Here is a 22302-nt window from a genome sequence, read left to right on the forward strand (position 1 = left end):
TTTCAGTGGCAATTTCTTGCACTTACTGGATAGATTTGATCGGGCAGAGTTCATATCCAATGAGCTGCCATGTTTACCATTCCCACTAATGGGAGAGTTTTCACATTTTAGGTTTGGTAGATTTTAGGGAGTTGTTTCCTTTTATACCAAAATGCAATTGGCTCCTTATTATGTGAGTCACGGTTTGTTTATTTGATCCAAAAATTGATCTTTTTGTCATACAAGCAGAGTTTGAGCTTTGATGTAGCTTGTGCAGCCTATATAAATAGTTCTCAAGAAAATACTTTGAAAAAATTGACTGAACACACAAGCCAAACATTTAGTCGTTGTCTAGAAAGCTCGCTAATACTTTTTTAATATCCTGAACGGTCTGTTTCCAATGGTTTATGTCTTCAACTGGTCTGCAAGGCTCACACAGTATGCTATCACAAACTGACTAACAAAAGCAAGATTGAGCTTGCTAGAAACAACACAGAGAAGTATTTTTAGACTTAAGATACTTTACCACTCAGGCATTTAAGGTGAGATAATGTTACTTATAATGGTTCTAAAAAGTAATTATGTAATTTAATTACATAATGATTGATTTAATTACAGATTAATAATTATTCTTAAAATGAAAGGAATGCTGACATGAGAATCCGCACAGACCAGTAGCGGTGGCTATCGAACAAGGTGCTTGTGTTCAGTTTAAAAAATAACGGACATCTAATCTAGCCAGGCACTAACCATTAGTCTTGCTTTTTTATCAAATGGACAAAGCATGCATGTATTCACTCTGGTTTATTGGTCATAATCGACTAAGTGGTAGTGTGATTTCCCTACTCATTTATGTTGTCCTGGCATTCATTTAGCCATATAAAGAAATTCAGAAAACCGCAACTCATGATACACCTTGTAAAGATGCAGACGAGCCACGAAAGAAAGTCACAAGAACCAGTTATGCTGTTCACTTCTCCGCATCAAGACCTACACTTGAACGTAGATGCAAAATTTGTGAAAAAAATGTGATACTACTCGCACAAATCAACTACTCACAAAGCTGTCCCTCATCTAGCCAAAACTGAGTCTGCTGGTATGTCCATCAATCCTGTAAATTAATTCTGAAACACGATTCCTTTTGTTGCTTTGACTATGATAAGTAATTCAAAAGAGGATTTGTGTATTGCTTTGCAGACTAGCTTGCACTGGTACAATACTAATGATTGGCATCACATCACCCTGCAAGCGGCCATGACCCAAAGGACCAGTTCATATCTATGGCAGACATGATCAAACTAACAAAAATGCAGTGACTCCAAGCTATTGAGTGTGTGGAGCCATCATTGTAGATGCAGCGCTTATCCAAGCTCTGTGTACCATAATTATTCCTGCAACATTTACACAACTTACTGATACCAAAACTTGCTGATGTCAAAAACCCAGATGCCGAAGGAACAGATGTGCAGGTATGTACCTGCAGTATGTGCCTTACACAAAGCTTGGCACATGCATGCTCTGCAACAAAACTGAACAAGCAGTAGCAGAGGATGCCGAAAGTGAGGACATTGGATAAGAAGTCAACATATTTCAACAAATGATTAGGATGTGCGATATTTTGAAGTAACCCTGCTAGTTTTGTAAGACCGTTGATATTAGCATTGGTACTATTAATCACCATGTTCACAATAACTGCAGCTTTCTGGTTATTTTCTATGATTCCTCAGTGTCAGTTTAAAGAGCGTAATAATGTTTTGATTGTTCTGTACAATAAATCTATCTAACCATATATATACACCTGTATATATACCATAAAATCTCTAATTGAATGTCACCTCTATTTGAACGCCACCTCTATTTGACCGGCACTATGAAAGAAAGGTTGAAAAATAAAACGCCACACTCTAGCTGAATGCCACCTCCATTTGATCGCCACTTTGACAATTTTTGACTTTGAAGAACTCGCAATATTAAGTGATCAGTAGAAGCGTCCACAAAATCATATTAATAATGAATCGTTTACATCAACAACAATCAATTTTTTCGTTGTCGAACTCCAAAGTTTTTCACTTTTTTTGTTAAAACTTCGAAACCAACACCATATAAATAATTAATAACTATCTCAGGCTAATAATAGATCCTGGTAAAAAATGGTTTACATTTATGATGGTAGATGAACGACTAGTTTCAAGCCAAAGGATACATTTAGCGAGCAAAACTTTCACGTGTCGCATTTGTGCTCAATGCAACGAGTAATGCAGAAGAGTTGAGGTTAGAAGACATTGTGGAAAGTATTAGACAACCAGAAGAAGCTCGCTCCATCAAAATCAACAATCAGAATGCAGCTATCTGAGCAAACAATGCAATTATTTTTGTTTTAAAAACGTTAATTTTTGTTTTTGCATGTATTATAAGTATGGTTCGATTACGTCAATTGTTCATGAATATTTATTTGTAGCATTTAATAGATTATCATTATATCACTTATAAATTGGTAGATTTATAGCATATTATTTAATAGCATCATTCAGCATAGCAACATTATAATCTGATCTTACAATTGATCGACGATCATAGCTTCTCTTCTACTGCACATAAAAACTAGTTTAGGCTGCAAACTGTAGCAGACATATCCATGAGTGCAATGAGCTTTTATGCAACATTCGTAAAAATAGACATAAAATTATGTCTTCATACTTAGAATGAAGTAAAAATTGAAAGCTCCAACAATTTACAAAGCAGGACGCAGGCTATAATATGGTCGCAGTTTAATTGCAAGCAATAGCTATCAACTGATAGAGAAATTTTTCGATTTCTCAATACGTATTTATTAAGAGATTTTTGACAAGTTGGAGGTAAGTCAGCAGATTTACTGCATCAAAAAAGTTTAATATCCCTCCACTGGAAGAAGAGGGTAAAATACAGGTAGCATTCGCATCGCCAGTAAAAGGGATAAATTTATCTTCCCAAAATTCTGACGATCCATTTGAAAAATGAAATGCCAGCTTGTATTTGAACGCCACCTCCAATTGACCGCCACCCAAAGAGAAGGATTAAAAAATAGACCGCCACTTTCCAATTGAACGCCACCTCCATTTGCCCGCTGCTTTGACATTATTTGATCTTTATGAGCCTATAATATCATCTGAGTAGTTGAAAAGTGTCCACAAAATCGTATTAACAATGAATCGTTTATATCAATATCAGCTAATTCTTCCATTGTCCAATTCCAAAACTTTTCGTTTTTTCGTTAAAACTTTGAAAGCAACACCGTACCAATAATCAATAACGGTACCAGGCTAGTATTAGCTCTCTGTTTAACGCGGTCTTTCTACTTCGAAGTAGCCTACGTTTATAAAAAAAACTGGCTTAAATTTACGATGTTAGATGAACCTTCACAGCAACACTATAGAAATAATTACTGTCTCAAGCTAATAGTGGTTCCTTATTTAACGTGGTCCTGATACTGTGAAGTAATGTTATAAAAAGTACAAAGTACGGTTTAAATTTACGATGGTAGATGGAACTTTGAAAGCAACGCCATAGAAATAATTACTAACTGTCTCAGGCTAATAGTAGTCTTTTGTTTAACGCGGTCCTAATACTTTGAAGGACATGCATATAAAAACCGGTTCGCAAGTTTTGGACCAAAGGTTATGTTTATTGTGAGTAAAACTTCTACGTGTTGCATTAGTGTTAAATGCAGCGCATGAGTTTGCTCTCCCAAAGGATTGTTTGGACGCTAGTATCGACTAGTTCAGCAGTGCAGAAGAAGAGTTAAGGCCAGAAGATATTGTGGAAGGTATTGGACAACTAGAAGATGTTTGTTTCAACGAAAGCAACAATCAGAACGCAGCTATCCGAGCACATGATGGAAATATTTCTGTTTTAAAAACATTAATTTTGTTTCTGCATCTAATATAAGTATGGTTCGTTTATGTCATTTGTTCATAAATATATATTTGTATCATATAATAGATTTTCGCTGTATACCTTATAAATAAGCAAATTTATAGCATTTTATTTAATAGCATCCTTGCGGCTATCTTAACACAGCTTACAATGGATCGATGCTCATAACTCCATTTCTATTGCACATAAAAAGCTAGTTTTGGCTCCAAACTGTAGCAAACATATCAGTGAGTGCAATGAGCTTTTATGTAAGATTGCTAAATATAAATATAAAATGAAAATATATCTTCAACTTTAGAATGAAATAAAAATTGAAAATGCCAACAAATTGCAAAAAAGGACACAGGCTATAATATCATCGAGGGTCAATCGCAAGCAATAGATCTCAACTGGTAGAGATATTTCTTGGTTTTTTTGATGCATATTGATTAAGAGATATTAAACAAATTAGAGGTAAGTTAGCATATTTATTGCATTCAAAATGTTTAATGTAGGTCCATCGGAAAAAAGAGGGCAAAATATAGGCGACATTAGCTTCGCCCGCAATAGGGCTAAATTTATCTTGCGAAAATTCTGACAAGCTATTTGAAAAATAGACCGCCAGCCTCTATTTGAACACCGCCACCATAGAGTGTAAAAGAATACCGAACAGGAATTACTATCTGTATTTACGACACCACGGGTGGAGGAGATCTAGAACAAAAGAGGGAAGGAGAGGTTTCCAGTTAGAAGAGGACGGCTGATTGAAAGAGGAGGACCAGAGGTACGACAAGAAGTGGATTATTCTGGGCGCGACTTATGAAGGAGAAACAACTGACGTACAGATAATCAGGAGAGGTTAACAGAGGAGAGGTTGAAAAATAGAGCGTCATGGCGTTCAATTAGAGGTTTTACGGTATATCTATATATAACACTTACAAACTCAAGTCATTGGCCTCACTGATTAAGCAGTTCAGACTGTGAAGAGGCTGATGTAAGAGACCTACTTATCTAGATATAGAGACATATGTACGGCTCTACAACCTATGAACATAAAATAGGAGAAAGAATGAGGTAAGCGTTCTTGCACAGAGATCAGAGAAATTGGCGCAAAAAAAACTCGTTCTCCTTCCCAATCCAAGTAGTTCTTGACTTTATCTATTGAAGACATTGAGAAAATATAGAGTTCACTGTCCTAACAGCAAACAAAAGTTAACAGCATACACTAATCTTGCGAGGAAGTCTAGGAATAAGAGGCTAGGGCGGAAGATGCTGTGAGGGTACAGGCAGATCAAAAGTTTGGCGCTCCGGCCAAGATCGTATCTGAAGGCCATGAATAGCCCTGATATCATTCCCACACTTGATGGTGGTTCTTTGAGACAAAACCATAAGCAACTAATGCAGATACAACATCCACCGTACTCACTTTGATGCTAGGATCACCCTCCGAACCGATGCCACTTTCAAGGGGCCTGAAGTACCTCACTACTACACCCAGTGCAAAAGTGGGTACCAACAGCATAGTGGGTACTTTTTGTGTGTACACACACAAAAAGTACCTACTACGCTGACTCTCCTCAATTGCCTAATTGAAATCTACCTAAGATCTCTATTGTCCCAACCTCCGTTTCCTGTTGTAGTGATCACTTCAAACCAGTCAAGGTGGCTGCTGCAGATAATATAACTGCACATTCTAGCAGGGTTGTAGTCCACTCTTCAGCAAAACCGAGCAAATTGGTGTGACTATAATAGCTAGAAGGGAAACATGTAATATCTGTTCTGTTTATTGTTCCTCATACTGCACTTCTTACACCTAGTTTATGTTAATGATTTTGTTATTGTTTTAGATTAGTGACAGGCCTTTACCAATGTACAACTTAACAGTAAAATAAACTAGCAAACCATTCATAAATTTAACAATTAAGCAACCATCTTACACTGTCATGCAGGGTCAGATTGGTTATTTCCTTAGTAAAATCTTCAAATAAAGTGAATCAAATTCTTAAATTGGTAGAGTGAGAGGACAACTCCAACTGTGAGCTGAGTAAAATTACTAATTCTAATGTTTTGTGGTAGACTACATAATGTGCTGAACCCAATGCTTCCTGCAATACCAACTCTTTGTATTCCACTAAAACCAACAGAAGCACTGAAACTAACACTTCCTGAAACACAACTGACTGAAGCTTCGAAACTCTACAATTTCACAAACGATTGTGAGCAGCTGTTTAACAATGTATGTTTTATTTGTTTTTCGATTACTCTGCAACTGGGTCGCGAATGACAACATATGCCTAAACAGGTTATTAACCACCCATGAAGTATCTTTAGTATGTGTTCATGACTTGGACATTGGAATTGGCTTCCGATCTCTCCCATATCTACAAACATGCGATTTCCTTCTCATAACAAATACTTCTATTCACAAGCATGAATATTCAGAACAGTCATTTGTCTATGTTCACTTATTGTTCATTTTTATGTGTTATTTGTTACTCATTTCAACACGTGGCATACTAATAACCCGCATTTGTGTTTCAGTAAATTTTCTGGCGAATACTACTGAGAGCGAAGTTGAAGTACAAACTGAGAGTCAATCGAAAAAACTTTAATTCATCTACTGCTTATTTATGAAACTCACACAAAATGCACAAAACAGTATGTTTCAAACTTTTCTATATAGTCTAGCTTAAAGTCAAAAGGAAAAAATGAAGCAATAGTCTTCAGAGAAAAGAAAAATGTCTTTTCATTGTGACTGTTACGTGAGCGGAAATTTTCGTCATGGAAAGCATTTTTGGATTCATATTAGAACTTTAGATTATGTTATACGCGCCTTTTGAATAAAAAAAAGTATTGTTGTTGAATTTTCTCAATAAAACCGCACTTGGTGAGTGTGTAAAAAGGCGTAGGAACACAATGTCTTAGTAATTAAAAAAAGGCGGTCGCAAATAAGAATTTTATTTAGATGTGTCCATGTTTTTTTTCATTGTCTCTAAATTTTGAAGGATATGTGTCAACTATTCAACATTTTAACTCTCTTAGTGCCAGAAACGACTGATAAACAGATTGGCTCTTATATATGGGATACAGGTGTTTGCTCTTTGACGAGTATTATACTGTGTTGGATCCTGCGACCAACACGTAGAGGCGACCTGGGTCGGCTTACTCTACCGGTCTGCATTCACTTTCCACAGGGGGCCGTGTAAGGGTTGCCCGTAGACCAACACGCGGAGGCGACTGGGTCGACTTACACCACCGGCCTATTACAACCACCTTACACCAGGAATTGCTCCCTGGGGGATATTATGCTCGTTCGACAGGGTCGACCTGAGGTCGACGGGGTCGACAGTGTTTCTATACCCTACTCCCAAAGCACCGTCCGTAGACTGAGGCTTGGAGTACGTAAGTGCTCAGTGTGATTCTGTTATTGCGCAAAGTAACAGAAGAGTGTGGGTCCAAATGCAAAGCATGTATTGAACGAACTTACTAGGCCGAAACACGGCCTTAAGTATAACCAGATATGCAAATGAGGTGGCTAGGGCCAACCTCCTCTAGGGGCGTGACTATATAAAATAACACAAGAGAACACAACACTAATGACAATAACCAAAAAGGAGATGGTAATGCATGTTTCCATCACACACGCCGCCCCTATAGACGACTACCGGCTATATATAAAAATCACAAGAAAAGAAAAAAAAGATACAAGAATATAGGAACACACCAACTAGCTACAACAAAACAAACAAAGAAAAGGAAGTATAATAATATGAGAGACCCCAATTACTAAACATACCAAGAGAAATATTGATAAACCATGTCAACCGTGTCATCTAGGAGGTCGACACGCGATTCGCCAGGTCCTCCAGACGACGAGCCGCCCGTCGGAGGTTGGAGGCCTCCTCTCGCAAAGCGTCCACTGTGACCCGGGGTCGTACGTCCCCTAGCCGGCTCTGGATACTGCCTATCGTCGTCAATCTTCTAGGGGCTGGGACTGGTCGTTCCAGCTTGGGCGGACTGCACCACTTCTTCTTCGGGGGAGAGGGGAGAGGTGCCTGGAGCCCTCTTCGCGTAGGCGGCTTGGTTTTAACTGGCCCGTAGGGTGTGGGCTTTTCGAAGGCTGGAGGATTATTTAATTGTACCTTTGTGCTCCAGGCCGGGTAGCTATTTCGGTCGACCTCGTATATAGTAATTCCTTTTCCACCGTGAGCCTTCCGTACCTCGGCATCCTTAATCCGAGCCTGATGTTTTGCAATAGTATCTCGAGATGTGGAGTTTCTCCCACATTTGCAGAAGAAGCGTGTAAAATGTTGGGCGATGTGAATTCTGCGCCGCCGAGGGTTAGAGAGTAGTTGTTGGCATAATGGACAGCTAGTACCTTTCTCTCGACATAGTTTCGAGATCGTTTTAGCTGTCTCTGCCGCGATCCATTTGGTCGGTAGTGGGGAGTGTGGAACGTGATTATCCAAAGAATCCGTTTCTGAGTCACCTAGGGTTTCACCCGGCGCTGGGTGGAGCTCCAGTGGCATGATCTTTACTTCGGGCAATAGGGGTAAAGCTCCGATGATCGGTGCAGCCTTCTTTACGGTTTCTTTAGTGACTTCCATGTTGAGACAAGATATAGGTGTGTGCGCCTCGAGTTGGTAACAAGTAATGAGCGCGTTCTGTCTGGGACCCAAAATGGCCGCCTTCTGACCTTGAACTCCGAGGGCTTCTCCCGATTGGACGGTGCTAGTGTCGTAATCGGTCAAGTACGCGGGAGGCCTCCTGATTCGTTGGGGCCGTGGCGCATCCCCAGCCCCGGTATCATTAGCCTGGGCTCCCGTATTTTCCGTGGCTCTTTCCTCCTCGGGTATCAACTCGCCGCCAGGGCCGGGGTAAATCATCGAGGTAGGATTGTGTTCCCCTGGGGGGACCAAGGAATCTCTCCTGGGAAATCGAAGTGCTTCTGACCTTCCTGGCGACTGAGGTATTCGCAACTCCGTCAGTTGGCTAGGCAGGGGCAACTCTGGAATAACGACTTCTGGGTTATCGTTTCCTCGTGCGATTTGCCTTCTGGGTCGACCCCTCATGTTGGGACGGCGAGCAGGCTCGACTTTAACCGGGGCTCGTCCTTGTTGCACCGGACTGGGGCGACAGAGTCGTAACCTTCCCTCCGCTTGGATAGATCGCTGTCCATACCTCTCTATTTCGTAAGTATGGTTTTCGTGACTCCTTAACACGCGATAGGGCCCCAAGTACTTGGCTGCTAGCTTCGGGTTTTCCCCCCTTCTCCGCCGCTTGCTTAGCAACCACACGAGGTCACCCTCATTGAATAACGGAGGCTCTCTCGCATCAGTTGACACAATTTCTTTTTGCCTATCTCGGAGGAGAGTGTGGGCTTGTATCAACCGGTCGTGGACGGTCTGCACATACTCATGTATGCTTGCGAATGATTCTAGTCTATTCCCATACAGCAACTGGTCAGGAAGACGTAGTTCCCGACCCAACATCAGATAGTTGGGTGTTTCTTTAGTGGCGGAGTGTGGTAACCCTCGCAGCGTCCGCATGATTTGTGGCAGTAACTGGTCCCAATCTTCCTGTCCTCTGCCCAGCAAGAGAGCTCGTAGGGAGTCACCCAACACACGATTGTTTCTCTCAACCACCCCATTCCCTTCGGGGTGGTACGGGGTGGTCCGAGATTTATCGACTCCCCACAAGTCGCATAGCTCCTGGAATAACGAGGACTCGAATTGGCTCCCCTGGTCGGTATGGATAATCTCGGGTAGCCCGAAGTAACTAAATATCCTCTCGTCTAGGATCTGGGCTACCGTTGGGGCTGTAGAGTCGGGAATGGCTAAAGCATCTGACCACCTAGTGAAGTGATCAGTGAGCACCAACACCCAACCATTTCCTCGAGGGGTCGGAGGCAGGGGTCCCACCAAGTCTATGGCTAGGCGTTGCCATGGCCTCCCGGCGTACAACCGTTGTCTATTCCCGGAGGTCCGCCCCTTTCCTGTTTTGGCCCTCTGGCAAACTTCGCAAGAGAGGACTGCTCTCCGGATATCTCCGGCCATACCCGGCCAATACCAGTCCAATTGGACGCGTTTCAAGGTCTTCTCCACACCGCAGTGTGTTTGCTCGTGGGCTTTCCACAGGATCTCCTGTCTCAATGTTTTCGGGCATACCACCACCACCTTTTCTCGCCCATTCTGGGTGAGATGGAGGGTCAACACGCCCGACTCGTCGAGCCGGAGCTGGTGAAACATCCAGGCCAATCGCTGCAGCTCGGGGCTGCCTACTCGTAGCACGGCCTCTTCCACCCCTCTCCGGTTCCTGACGGCCTGGTAAATGACCCCTAGGTCGGTAGCGGCTCTCTGTTGTAGTGCCCGTACTTCATCCAGCGGAGTTTGTACCACCGTCAGTTGTTCTGGAACCTTTTGGACTACACTTTCACCAATTCCATCCACAATTTTGGTTTCGCTAGTTACCTTGACGGCTTGTAACTGAGGATCCTGAGGCCTTCTGGGAGGGTGGTCCGACACTCTGGGTGTCCCTGCACCGCCCGGCAGCCGTACTGGGACTGGACTGGTTGGTGTGGGAGTCGGGAGGCCGTGCCCTAAAACAGGTCTGTTGCCCGGTAGTCGAGGCCATTCATCCTCATCCAGCTGACGGGGGTTGGGACTGGATGTTCCGGTGCCTCTTGGCGGCTGTACCGGAACTTGGTCCACTGGCACAGCAGTTTCCCAATTCGTTCCTGGGTTTACTAGAGAGTCGCATACTTGCGACCTCGTTGGCCCTTGATCCCGCCTCTCAATAGCAGCACACTGCCGGCAGTCGACGCACTGTCGTCGACTCAATCCATCGGCGTTCCCGTGTTTATCGCCTTTTCGATGGATAATTCGGTACTTGTGCTCGGCCAGGCTCTCCAGCCACCGGGCCACCTGGCAAGAGGGTTCCTTCCTCCGGTGCAACCAAACCAAGGAGGCATGATCGGTTCGGATGGTAAACTCTCTGCCATATAGGTAGGGCCGGAAATGCCGGACAGCCTGTACCACTGCCAGTAGCTCCCTCCTGGTTACGCAGTAATTGCGTTCGGCGGAGGAGAGGGTCTTGCTATAGTAGGCTATGGGTCGCTCCGTGCCCTGCTGGACCTGGGATAACACAGCCCCAGTCCCTACGTTACTAGCATCGGTATCTAGCACGTAGGGCAAGGAGGGGTCGGGATATGCCAGTACTGGGGCGTGTGTCAGCGACCATTTGAGCCTAAGGAAAGCTTCCTGTTCCTCTTCTCCCCATTTCCAGGGGACCCCTTCGCTGGTCAACAAGGTGAGAGGTTTGGCGATCGAGGCGTAGTCCGGCACGTATCTGTGATAGTACCCAGTGGTACCCAAGTATGACCTTAGCTGCGTCACGTCCTGGGGTGCTGCCCATCCACTTATGGCCTGAATCTTCTCAGGGTCGGTAGCCACCCCCGTGTTGCTGACTATGTGGCCCAGGTACTTGACCTGGGTCTGGAACAAGCTGCATTTGGAGGGCTTTAACTTCAGCCCGGCCTGCCTCAATCGCTCCAACACCTCGGCAAGCCTAGTGACATGACTAGAGAAGTCGGCTGACATGACGATGATGTCATCGAGGTACAGCAGCAGGGTTTTCCAGTGTAGCCCTTGGAGGACACGTTCCATCAGCCGCTGGAAGGTAGCTGGGGCGGAGGTCAGTCCAAAGGGGAGCACCTTCCACCTCCACAACCCACTGCGTGTGGCGAACGCCGACCGCTCCTGGGCTTCGGCGGAGAGGGGTACCTGCCAGTATCCGCTCATCATGTCCGAGGTACTGAAGAACCTACTACCGGACAAGGCGTCCAAGCTCTCATCAATCCGGGGGAGGGGGTAGGCATCCTGGCGAGTGACACTATTAAGTTTCCTATAGTCTACACACAATCGCCACGCCCCGTCCTTCTTCCTCACCAAGACCACCGGAGAGCTCCAGGCCCCGTGAGCGGGCTCAATCATGCCTTGCTTTTCCAGGGCCGAAACCTGTCGTTCGATTTCGGCTTCTTTTTCGTGTCCTACACGGTACGGGTGTTGAGGGATGGGTTGCGCCTCTGGGAGGAGGGGGATCTCGTGTTGTACCAGGGTGGTACGCCCCATGTCTTCACTCCCTTGGCTGAATACATCCGCATAACGGGTCAAAAGGTCTTCCATCCTTCGGTGCTCGGTAGGGGATGAGCAATGTGGTGCCGCCTGTCGGAGCAGGTCCAGCATGTGGGGAGGTACGTTGGAGACAGGAGGGGGAGTTTCTTTGGAAACCTCGGCGTCTCCCTTCGCTGTCCAGGGGGCCCCTATTTCGTCCGGCCCGACCCCAGTGTATTGCCCCACGACCGTTCCTGCCGTCACGCTGACGGGATGGTCGGTGGGGTTCATACAACGGATGGCCACTCTCCCCTTCTCACCGGGTTGGTGTAGGCTGGCGGCCACCATATATCCATTCTTCGTTCCCTCAATTAACCCGACTGGCTGATAGGAGGAGGACGTGAGACGTCCGGCAACCAGGACCTCGGTTCGAGGGGGAAGCGTTGTGGCTCGCATTATCTGCACGCTGCTTGTCAGAGGTCGACCCTCTCGGTCAGTGCAAGTCAACTTCTGTCCATTTAACACCAACGTGGGTTGCTGAAAGTTCATCTCGCAGTGGTGGTCGACCAGGAAAGGCATGCCCAGGATGGCATCCTCCTTCAGGGCACACACCACGAGAGACACAGTAACCTGGACACTCCTGACTCTGACCGGGAGAGTGATGAGTCTGTGGAACTGCAGCCGGGTACCATCTGCCATTTGTCCATAGTCCTCCCGGACCTCCAATTTGCTTTTGACATCTTTAGGTAACCGCTCAAAGACATGTCGTCCCAACAAATTAGAGGTACATCCGGTGTCCACGAGGAATTGGACGGGCTGGCCTCCGATGCGACCTGGTAAGAAATAGCTGCTATTATGCGGCTTCCATGACTCGTCTCCGTGGGTCCGTCTGGCTTTGCTAGTCCTCTGGGGGCCCTTCTTGGAAGGCCGAGACGGCTTTGGCCAGACGTAGGTTTCGTCCTTGGCTTCTGAGAGTGGGAGACCTGCACACTCAGGTAAGGGTTGATATTGGTTATGCAAGGGGACCGGTGGCGAGCAGGGGGGGAGCCTGTGTCGCCTAGTCCGTCGTGGCTGTTGCCACTGTCCTTGCAAGGGTATATTTGATCCACAGTCAGTACTTCCCCCTACTGCTGTGGATGGTAACCGTTTCCCGGCCTCGTGACTTGAGGCTGTTGTCTTTGGGAGGCTTGGGGGCACCGGCGTTGGGTGTGCCCTGCCTGGCCGCAACCCCAACAATTTGGTCCCCTTTTGTCCACGCCCCGTTGTCCCAACAGCTTTCCTTCCCTCAGTCCATCTGCTAACCCCTTTATAGCCATCAGGACGTCGTTCAAGGTGGCTGATGGGGGTCCGAATGGACGGGGGCGACTGTAGCGGGGGTGACTTCTTCTTCATCCACCGTCATTATTAGGGGTCGGGCACCAGGCCGAGGAAGAGTGGGCTGAATTTGCAGGAACTCGTTCCCCGCCTGCACTGCTTCCTCCAAGCTCTGTGCCTTCATTGCCAACAGGTGGCGTTGGAGGGGCGTATTTCCCAGTGTCAGAGAAAACGCATCCATGGCCATACTGGACTGGTAGGATTCTGGGAGGTCAGCGTATGCTATTTTCACCAGACGCTCCATCTCTGTGGCATGTTCTTGGAGGTTCGTCTTGGGTTCCCTTTTTAGGTGGAGTCTACTCCTAGCCTCTCTCGGGGAGAGCCCGTACTTCATGCGTAAAGCCGAGAAGATGGAGGCAGGTGAGTCCCCTCGACTGCAACCTCTGGCTCCCTCCTTCAGGGTCTCCCGCAGGTGGAGGAGCGTGGCCTTCTCACTCCACTCATTTGCTTCCGCAACCTCTTCGAACTGGGAGATGAATAACTCTACATCCTCACTCCCATCGAACTTCGGAGGCTTGAAGCTGGCTCCCCCTCTGGGTATCTGTAAGGCTCTAGTGATAGCCTCTGTCAGTTGACCAATCTGGTCGACCTGCTGTAACTCTGCCTCAGCCAGATCTCTGGTAGCATTCCGTCGGCTGTTTGGCATGGTTACTAGGTTCGTCTTATAAGTCCTAATTACCGCAGTTCAATCCCACTGCTGCCACCAGTGTGTTGGATCCTGCGACCAACACGTAGAGGCGACCTGGGTCGGCTTACTCTACCGGTCTGCATTCACTTTCCACAGGGGGCCGTGTAAGGGTTGCCCGTAGACCAACACGCGGAGGCGACTGGGTCGACTTACACCACCGGCCTATTACAACCACCTTACACCAGGAATTGCTCCCTGGGGGATATTATGCTCGTTCGACAGGGTCGACCTGAGGTCGACGGGGTCGACAGTGTTTCTATACCCTACTCCCAAAGCACCGTCCGTAGACTGAGGCTTGGAGTACGTAAGTGCTCAGTGTGATTCTGTTATTGCGCAAAGTAACAGAAGAGTGTGGGTCCAAATGCAAAGCATGTATTGAACGAACTTACTAGGCCGAAACACGGCCTTAAGTATAACCAGATATGCAAATGAGGTGGCTAGGGCCAACCTCCTCTAGGGGCGTGACTATATAAAATAACACAAGAGAACACAACTCTAATGACAATAACCAAAAAGGAGATGGTAATGCATGTTTCCATCACAATACCCTATGCTAGCACACTAAAATTGCGGCTCAACACCTTTAGCCACACACCTAACAAACAGTCTATGCCTTTCCTGCTTTCACCTTTCTTTCAGAGACCCAATATCAGTATCCTCTCTTGATTTTTTAAAGCTTATCTGTCATTTGATGATGAAAATAAAACGTAGGCCTAATGCTTTAGGCCTATTTAGTAACTTTTCAAACTGTATAACGTATTTTCTTCATAAGATCCCAAATTTGAGAAGCACAGTCAATCAAAGACCTGACCAAAAATAATCTATTTTTAGTTGGTGTGTCAGCCGATTTTAAAACCCTTCTAATCATTGCTAGCTGTTGGGTAGCTCTTGTTATTTTATCTAATGTTCATTCCATTTTAGATTTAACTGTAATATCATACCTAAATAAAGATAGGAAGACACACTAGTAAGTTCTTTTCCACAAAAAATTGAACCACGCTAGTCAATGATACCGTTTACCAACCTGTAAAAAGGTACACTTGTCAACATTAGATTTCATTTGCCATGTATTAGCCGAGGCTTCCAATGCACACAGATCTTGTTTTAGGATAGCGATCTTACTACAACATCTATTTTAGTTTCACATTAATTTGATTTATTAAATGTTGTGTTAAAATAGAGTCCCATATTAATTGCTCGGCATAAACAAACAATACAAAACGATCACACGTATTAGGTATAGTTCAGCGCAATAAAATATCGATGCAGCGCAAAGGCATTGTATAGCTAACTTAGTCCGCGAACTCAGTAAATAACACAAAAGGTTAAAACGGCCATAAAGTTAACGTCGAGGTAGCTAAGGTCCTCGGTACATACAATGAACTGACGAGTGAAAGCTATTTGTGGGGAGGCAGTTTTACCTTGCTATTCGTCGAATACTCGCTAGAATGTTTGGAGTTAGCTACTTCTGTCAGCCCGCACGATTGAAGACCAATTTCCATTACCTACAATCTCTCTCCAATGGATGCTCTCGCCTCTCAGATACGGATATTAGACAGTTTCGATGAACTAATAAAATGGGTGAACAATAAATCTTGAAGTTTCTCAATATTAGCATGAACTGAATAATTCATGCCATTAACAACCCTTGCCACTAAAAGAAACAAATACGTGAACATGTAGATAACACCACGATGCCCTACAATGGGACTACAATGAAGGATTAAAACCTTCAAATCACTTTTAGTGTACTAAAAATAACTCTTGCTTTTAGTGGAGATTACTCTACAAGTCTGATAATTCTTTCATTTTTGCAAAACAAAGCCTGACAGCATTACTGACACATAGAGATGTGATAAGGCTGTGAATAGGATCAACCCATTGAATGAGTTGATATTAACCAGTAATAAAAAAAACTATTTTTAGGAACAAAAGGAGCGCTATGAGCAAGAGATTGTGTTAAATACTCCTATACAATCACCAGAAGGATTGTTTGGTTCAGTTTGCGCTACTTCGAAAACCTTGGCGGATTGCGGTTGTTTCAATTGTATTGCTGTTGAGAAAATACAGAAATACTAAATGCTTTGTAAGAAAACAGCTGTGGAGATAAGAGAAAATAACTTCTCAAGGCAGCATTCCCACTCTTATGACAGAGGTGAAATAGTATGATAGAATTCATAGTCTTGGTGTTTGTTGCAGGCGTGAATCACTTCAGCTCAAATTTAGGTCAGCCTAATCATCAATCTTAAATTTGCCAATCATGACGAGAAAATTTAAGACTTGCCCATCCTGGATGGAAGATTGGCTCATTCATGACTTCCTGATCATAGAAGTCTCTACTTCCGTGGTCTTTGCTACTTTGGAAGAGGCTGAGACACTTTAAAGACTATAAGCTGTATTTTTCAATAACCTTTAATCAATAGACTCATGGATTTTAGTATTTCTTGTTCGATAAAATGATCATTAGAACTCAATGTTCTGCGCTAACTGTCTAGAGGCTATCGCAGTACACATAGTAGTTTAGATATGTATATTTATCTATATATCTATCTATATATCTATCTATATATTTATGTATCCATTTATATATTTGTCTATCTATCTATTTATGGCCTGAAACAAAAGAAAAAAGGAAGTGGTATAATCTCTTAACCTCTTTTGGTATATTACAGATAGTTGCTATTCTAATTGTAAACTACTTAACAGGCCTCGCTGCTCCTTCAAGCAGTAAACTATCATAGTTTACAAGCTGCAAAGTAAACAATTATATTGTAGGGTTTTTAGAATAACCTCCATATGAACATTAACTTTTACACCTTACATAATATTAATCCTTATTAGAGTACATTTCACAATGTATTGTGCTGTATTATTATTCTTATTCTTAGTATTATTATTATTCTTAGTATCATTATTATTATTATTATTGTTGTGTCAGTTGTGTGAACTGTTATTTATCATACCATCACTGTCTGTGTACTGCATTTCATGTGCACACAGCTGATACACTTTTTTATGACTAATTCTGTGTGCCTAGGATCATAGAGTTATTTTCGGGGAAGATCACTCTATGCCTAAGACAGACAATGTTCATAGTGGGAGTGAACTTTCTCCTCATGGATTGTACGATTTGTTGTAATATATAGCCCCAGAAATCTGCAGGCTGAGCTTTCTGGATGAGGTTTTCTACAGATGTGTAGTTCAAATGTATGGTCTCTGGGATGTCTGAGTGGTCTTTGTAGTATAATAGAGGTCTCTGGGGTGAACTTTACAAAAGCAAAGAAGTACTGATACAATAGTGATAGTATTTCGGTAAATTGACATGAAACAGAAAAAATAACAACTACTGTAAGCCTTTTGAGGACTCAGTTTTAGTTTTTTTTTCATTTTCAACGGAAATTGTTTAAATAGAAGTAGGCCTACTGTACACAAACAAGGACTGGTTGTTATTCGCTAAATTCTATATATGAACCAACATGTGGCTGCACCTATAAACTATTGATCAGATTAGTGCATTTATAATTGTTGTTGTATTGAGTGTTGCTAGCTGTTAACATGCCAAGGCGAACAAAAGTTTTGTTAACCCCCTTTTCAAGGGTCGCTAGTTTCTTTAGAAAATCAAATTACACTATGTAATCAATAGATCGTGTTTATAGAAAACAAATAACATCTTAAACTTAGGGTTTTATTTGAACATTCTTTGGCAGCTTTGTTCTTCCGTTTGTATCGCAGAAGCCATACAACTGGAATGGTTTGTATGAATAGCTGCTACGTGACAGGAACTGTTCATAACAACAACATAAACGCCGTTGCGTGCGGTGTAATAGTAGCAACAAGTTGAGAGAGGAATTTGAGAAAAATCTAAATCCTCGAAAATTCCAAATACATGTAGTTGTCAATTATTGGTTGCGTCAACAACATGTTGATAGAGGTAAATTTGAAGTCCAGCCATTTGCTATGAATTTAGTTTGCTCTCTTCAAAAAAGTGGAATAAGCACACAAAAATGACACAAAATCATCAATTGTGTCATCAATCATCAAACTGCGTCAAATAATCATTGCAAATGTATGTATATGTTTGTATATACTTGACCCTGATTAGAGAGTTTGTATGATGTATATGTTTGTATATACTTGACCCTGATGAGAAAGTTTGTATGATGTATATGTTTGTATATAGTAGACCCTGATGAGATAGTTTGTATGATGGTTATGTTTGTATATACTAAACCCTGATGAGAGAGTTTGTATGATGTATATGTTTGTATATACTTGACTCTGATTGAAGAGCTTGTATGATGTATATGCTTGTATATACTAGACCCTGATGATAGAGTTTGTATGATGTATGTGCTTGTATATATTAGACCGTGATTAGAGAGTGTGTATGTATGTGCTTGTATACACTCAAACCTTTTGTCAGATTCATGAAGCTTAGATTTTTTCATAAATTCTTTAATTTATTACAGCATTGACACCTCTAAATAACGGATTGGCTATGTACTGTTTACCTTCCATAAAATGAGTTCTGAAGGAACTTAGGCTACTTATATATATAAGGCTAAATGATTGGTACAACTGTAGAAGAAAGTGAGGACAAGTATATATGACATACTTGTTCTCCACTCAACGAATAGAAAAATAGTTCTGGTAATAGAGCTAAATAATGGTATTTCAGAAATATTATTCCAATCTATGAAAGTTTTATCAAAAAGCTGATTTGTATAAGCCGCCAGTTAGAACTCAGCTTAAAAATTAGAACTCTCTTATTTCAGAGGTGCCATTAATTTGTTAGATTTCAAACATATGCGATGCTACCAGCTACTACAAGAATGCCGTAAAATAGTCAAGTTGTATTTTCAGCTATACATGTAAAACACAAGAGTTCTTTAGCAAAATGAAACCAACAACAGCACATAAATTTATAAAAGTTTAAATGAACTTGCAACAAGTTGCTATAAAAATAAAAGTTGATGAGGTCATAGCAGTTTGTGTAGAATAAGTGTAAAAATTATTCTGCATGAACATTAAGAATGAGTCAGCCAGAGACCACTAGTTCTGTTTCATTATATTAAAACTATTATATTAGACTTGGAGTTTATTTCTTGTCATTTGTAATACCCACGGGTGTCAGCAGAACGCGCTAAAGTCTTCAACTCTTTTGGTTCACGGGGTTAATAGTGTGTTCGTCTGATCTACTGTAGAGATGAGTCAACAACTCGGGCTCTAAAGAAACAGTAGTGGCAAGTTGTTCGTACTATAGACAGAACTATGAAATCTAAATGATTATAAATTAACTTTGAATTCAAGAAAGATAAGTGCTTTTGCTGACAATGTTTACCTGATGCCTCAAATGTCGCACTTATTTCTAGTCGTTAGAAACAAATGTAACTAATAATAGTAGTTAACAGTAGTAACTAGCAAGTAGCAATAGCAACTAGCAATAGCAACTAGCAATAGCAACTAGCAATCAGAAATAGTAATAGTAACTACCAATAGCAACTAGCAAAAGCGAATGGCAATGGTAACTAGCAATAGCAAATAGCAATAGTAATTGGCAATAATAACTAGCAATAGTAATTAGCAATATTAACTAACAATACTAACTGACAATACTAACTAGCAATAGCAACAATAATAGCAATTAGCAATGGCAACTAACAATATAAACTAGCAAGAGCAAGTAGCAATAGCATCTAGCAATAGCAACTAGCAATAAAAACTAGCAATAGCAACTAGTAATAGTAATTACCAATTGCAACTAGCAAAAGCAACTAGCAAATAGCCATAGTAACTAGCAATAGCAAATAACAATAGTAACTAGCAATAATAATTAACAATGCTAACTAACAATACTAACTAACAATAGCAACAAGCAATTAGCAATAATAACTCACAATAGCAACTAGCATTAGCAAATAGCAATAGCAACTAGCAATATTAAATGGCAATAGCAACTAGTAATAGCAACTACCAATAGCAACTAGCAAAAGCAAATAGCAATAGTAAGTCGCAATAGCACATAGCAATAGTAACTAGCAATATTAATTAACAATACTAACTGACTATACTAAATAACAATAGTAACAAGCAATAGCAATTAGCAATAGCAACTAGCACTAGCAAAAATCAATAGTAACTAGCAATACTTATTAACAATAGCAACTAGTAATAGTAAGTAAAAATAGCAACGAGCAATAGCATCTAACCATTGTAATCAACAATAGCAACTAACAATGCTAACTCCAGGAGCAACTATAGTGTAGTAATAACTAATGCCCATAAATAATATAATTTATTTATTTTACAAACTTACTTTTTTTTAATGCTCACCATCCTGAAGCACATATCCTGCTATGGCGATTAGAACAATTCCCCAAATCGGCAGTCCATTTCCTCCTGTAGTGAGATATACCGGTAGAATAGTTACTATATTGTAAGCTTAAAGAAAACAAATCTACAAGGAAATAACCAAGCAAACATTGCCAAAGCGCTAACAGAGACTAGGGTATCATATACGTATTATTTGTCACAGCTTCTTTTATTGGACGTTTTTCTCCCACAAACTGCAGGTGTGGGCGATCTTGAGCAAAAACAGCACTTTGTTGAGCGTTCATTTTGGCAGTTGACTGGACGATGCTATTGCCATTTTGCCACACACGTTTATATGCCAAACATACTTGACATGACATGACCTTGTAGCTATACATTTACGATAGTATAAAATTATTGTGATAAAAAGAATGCAATTCTTTACTAATTACGAGTTTTAGTTATTACACCACCCTTCATGTAGTGAAATAAAGATTTGCCCTCTGGGCTACCTACCAGGATGCTTGTCAGCAGTTTATGTTTTTATAATCAGTGAAGCAATAATGAAATGTTTGTGCTCAGCTCTTGTGGCCGGTATAGGTAACCACCAGCAGAAGTAGCTTGAACTATCTTTATTGGTTTTTGAGTAACTGAAATATGCCGCTAGACCAATGACAATCTAACCTGATGACCTTAGATGATGTTTTTACCTGACCTGTTCAGTCTCTCACCAATTTTCACACAGTCAACTACATAATGTAACCTTCTTTTAGTAAAGTTGTAAACCTACTTATCCTGTATTATAGCTTGGATTGTTCAAAGAGGCACAGGTCGGTAAGTCTATCTTAAATAACAGTTTTGAACTATATATGTGTTTTGTTCTTTTTAACTGACTGATTGCACTTGGATAATTTACTTGAAGTATAAATTTCTTGAAGATATCACATGTATTGTCAATTATGAATTTATAACCAATGCTAATCTCACTTAATAATTGTCTGTAATTTCAGAGGTTTCACGGTGTGAAGGCTTCAGCCCTATATGATTAACAATAAATATAATCAACATCAGTGATTCAAATCTCTCATTAACAATCCGAGTACAAATATGAGTTTGGAGTTTCTATAAAACTCTACACTTCATTTAATCATAGGTGACCACCTATTTAAGTTTGCACAACATGTTGGTCTATGAATATGATTGTTATTTTTGGTTCATGTCTGTTGTAGTTAGTAGTTTTTTTATATGTAACTCCTAGGATACAGCTTATTAATTGAATGAATGCTGGTGCCAAAATTTAATCCTGATACAGTTATTTACAAAACTATTAAAATGTTTTTTTCTGTAAAAAGAATTATTACTACCAGACTATTGCATTCCTGTGCTAGAAAAATAAATTTTTTTGTGTCATATGTTACATAATTGGAGTAGGCAATCTGTGGCCAGCCTTCATTTAAAAAGAAACACTCGTAACTTACTAATTAAAGTGACCTCTAAAGTTTGATGTTTTAAAGGTCAAAGGTCTTAGGTTTCAGCAGAGCATCTACTTCAAAAACTACTACTGCACTATCTGCTTCAATCTGGAGGATTTGAACTGACTGACTTATGGTTAGTAGAAGAGAGATAACGACATTGTCTATTCAATAGATCATGACCTCATTTACCAAAACTTCTTTTTTGTTTGTTTACCGTTATGTTAGAAATAGAATATTGTTGCAAGTGATGATTACAATTCATTTTTTGTTGGACGTATTTGAAGGAGCCATTTGATGCCACTAGGATTATGACTTGTTACATGTGAGGCAATAATATCTCAACTCCATGTCGAACTAAAATGGCTCTAAAAAGAATCATCTTGTGAAGTAAGTTAGTAAGTTAGTAAGTTAGTAAGTGAATGAATGCATGCATATTTTTATAGTTTTAGACAGTAAATCCTCATTTTATGTG

At 41.6% G+C, this 22302-nt stretch overlaps 1 protein-coding gene across 1 annotated transcript in view; it reads right to left on the reverse strand.

Annotated features, from left to right (window-relative positions):
- The window catches only part of LOC137408355 (probable UDP-sugar transporter protein SLC35A4), a 34298-nt gene extending 19000 nt beyond the window's left edge, over positions 1-15298 (reverse strand). Inside the window, exon 1 of the mRNA XM_068094851.1 lies at positions 15068-15298. The gene's annotated coding sequence lies outside the window, so the exon portion shown is untranslated. The remainder of the gene's footprint in view (positions 1-15067) is intronic.
- Positions 15299-22302: the final 7004 nt, after the last annotated feature.

Source organism: Watersipora subatra, chromosome 11 (genome assembly GCF_963576615.1).
Source record: "Watersipora subatra chromosome 11, tzWatSuba1.1, whole genome shotgun sequence".
In the NCBI taxonomy this organism is placed as follows: Eukaryota; Metazoa; Bryozoa; class Gymnolaemata; order Cheilostomatida; family Watersiporidae; genus Watersipora; species Watersipora subatra.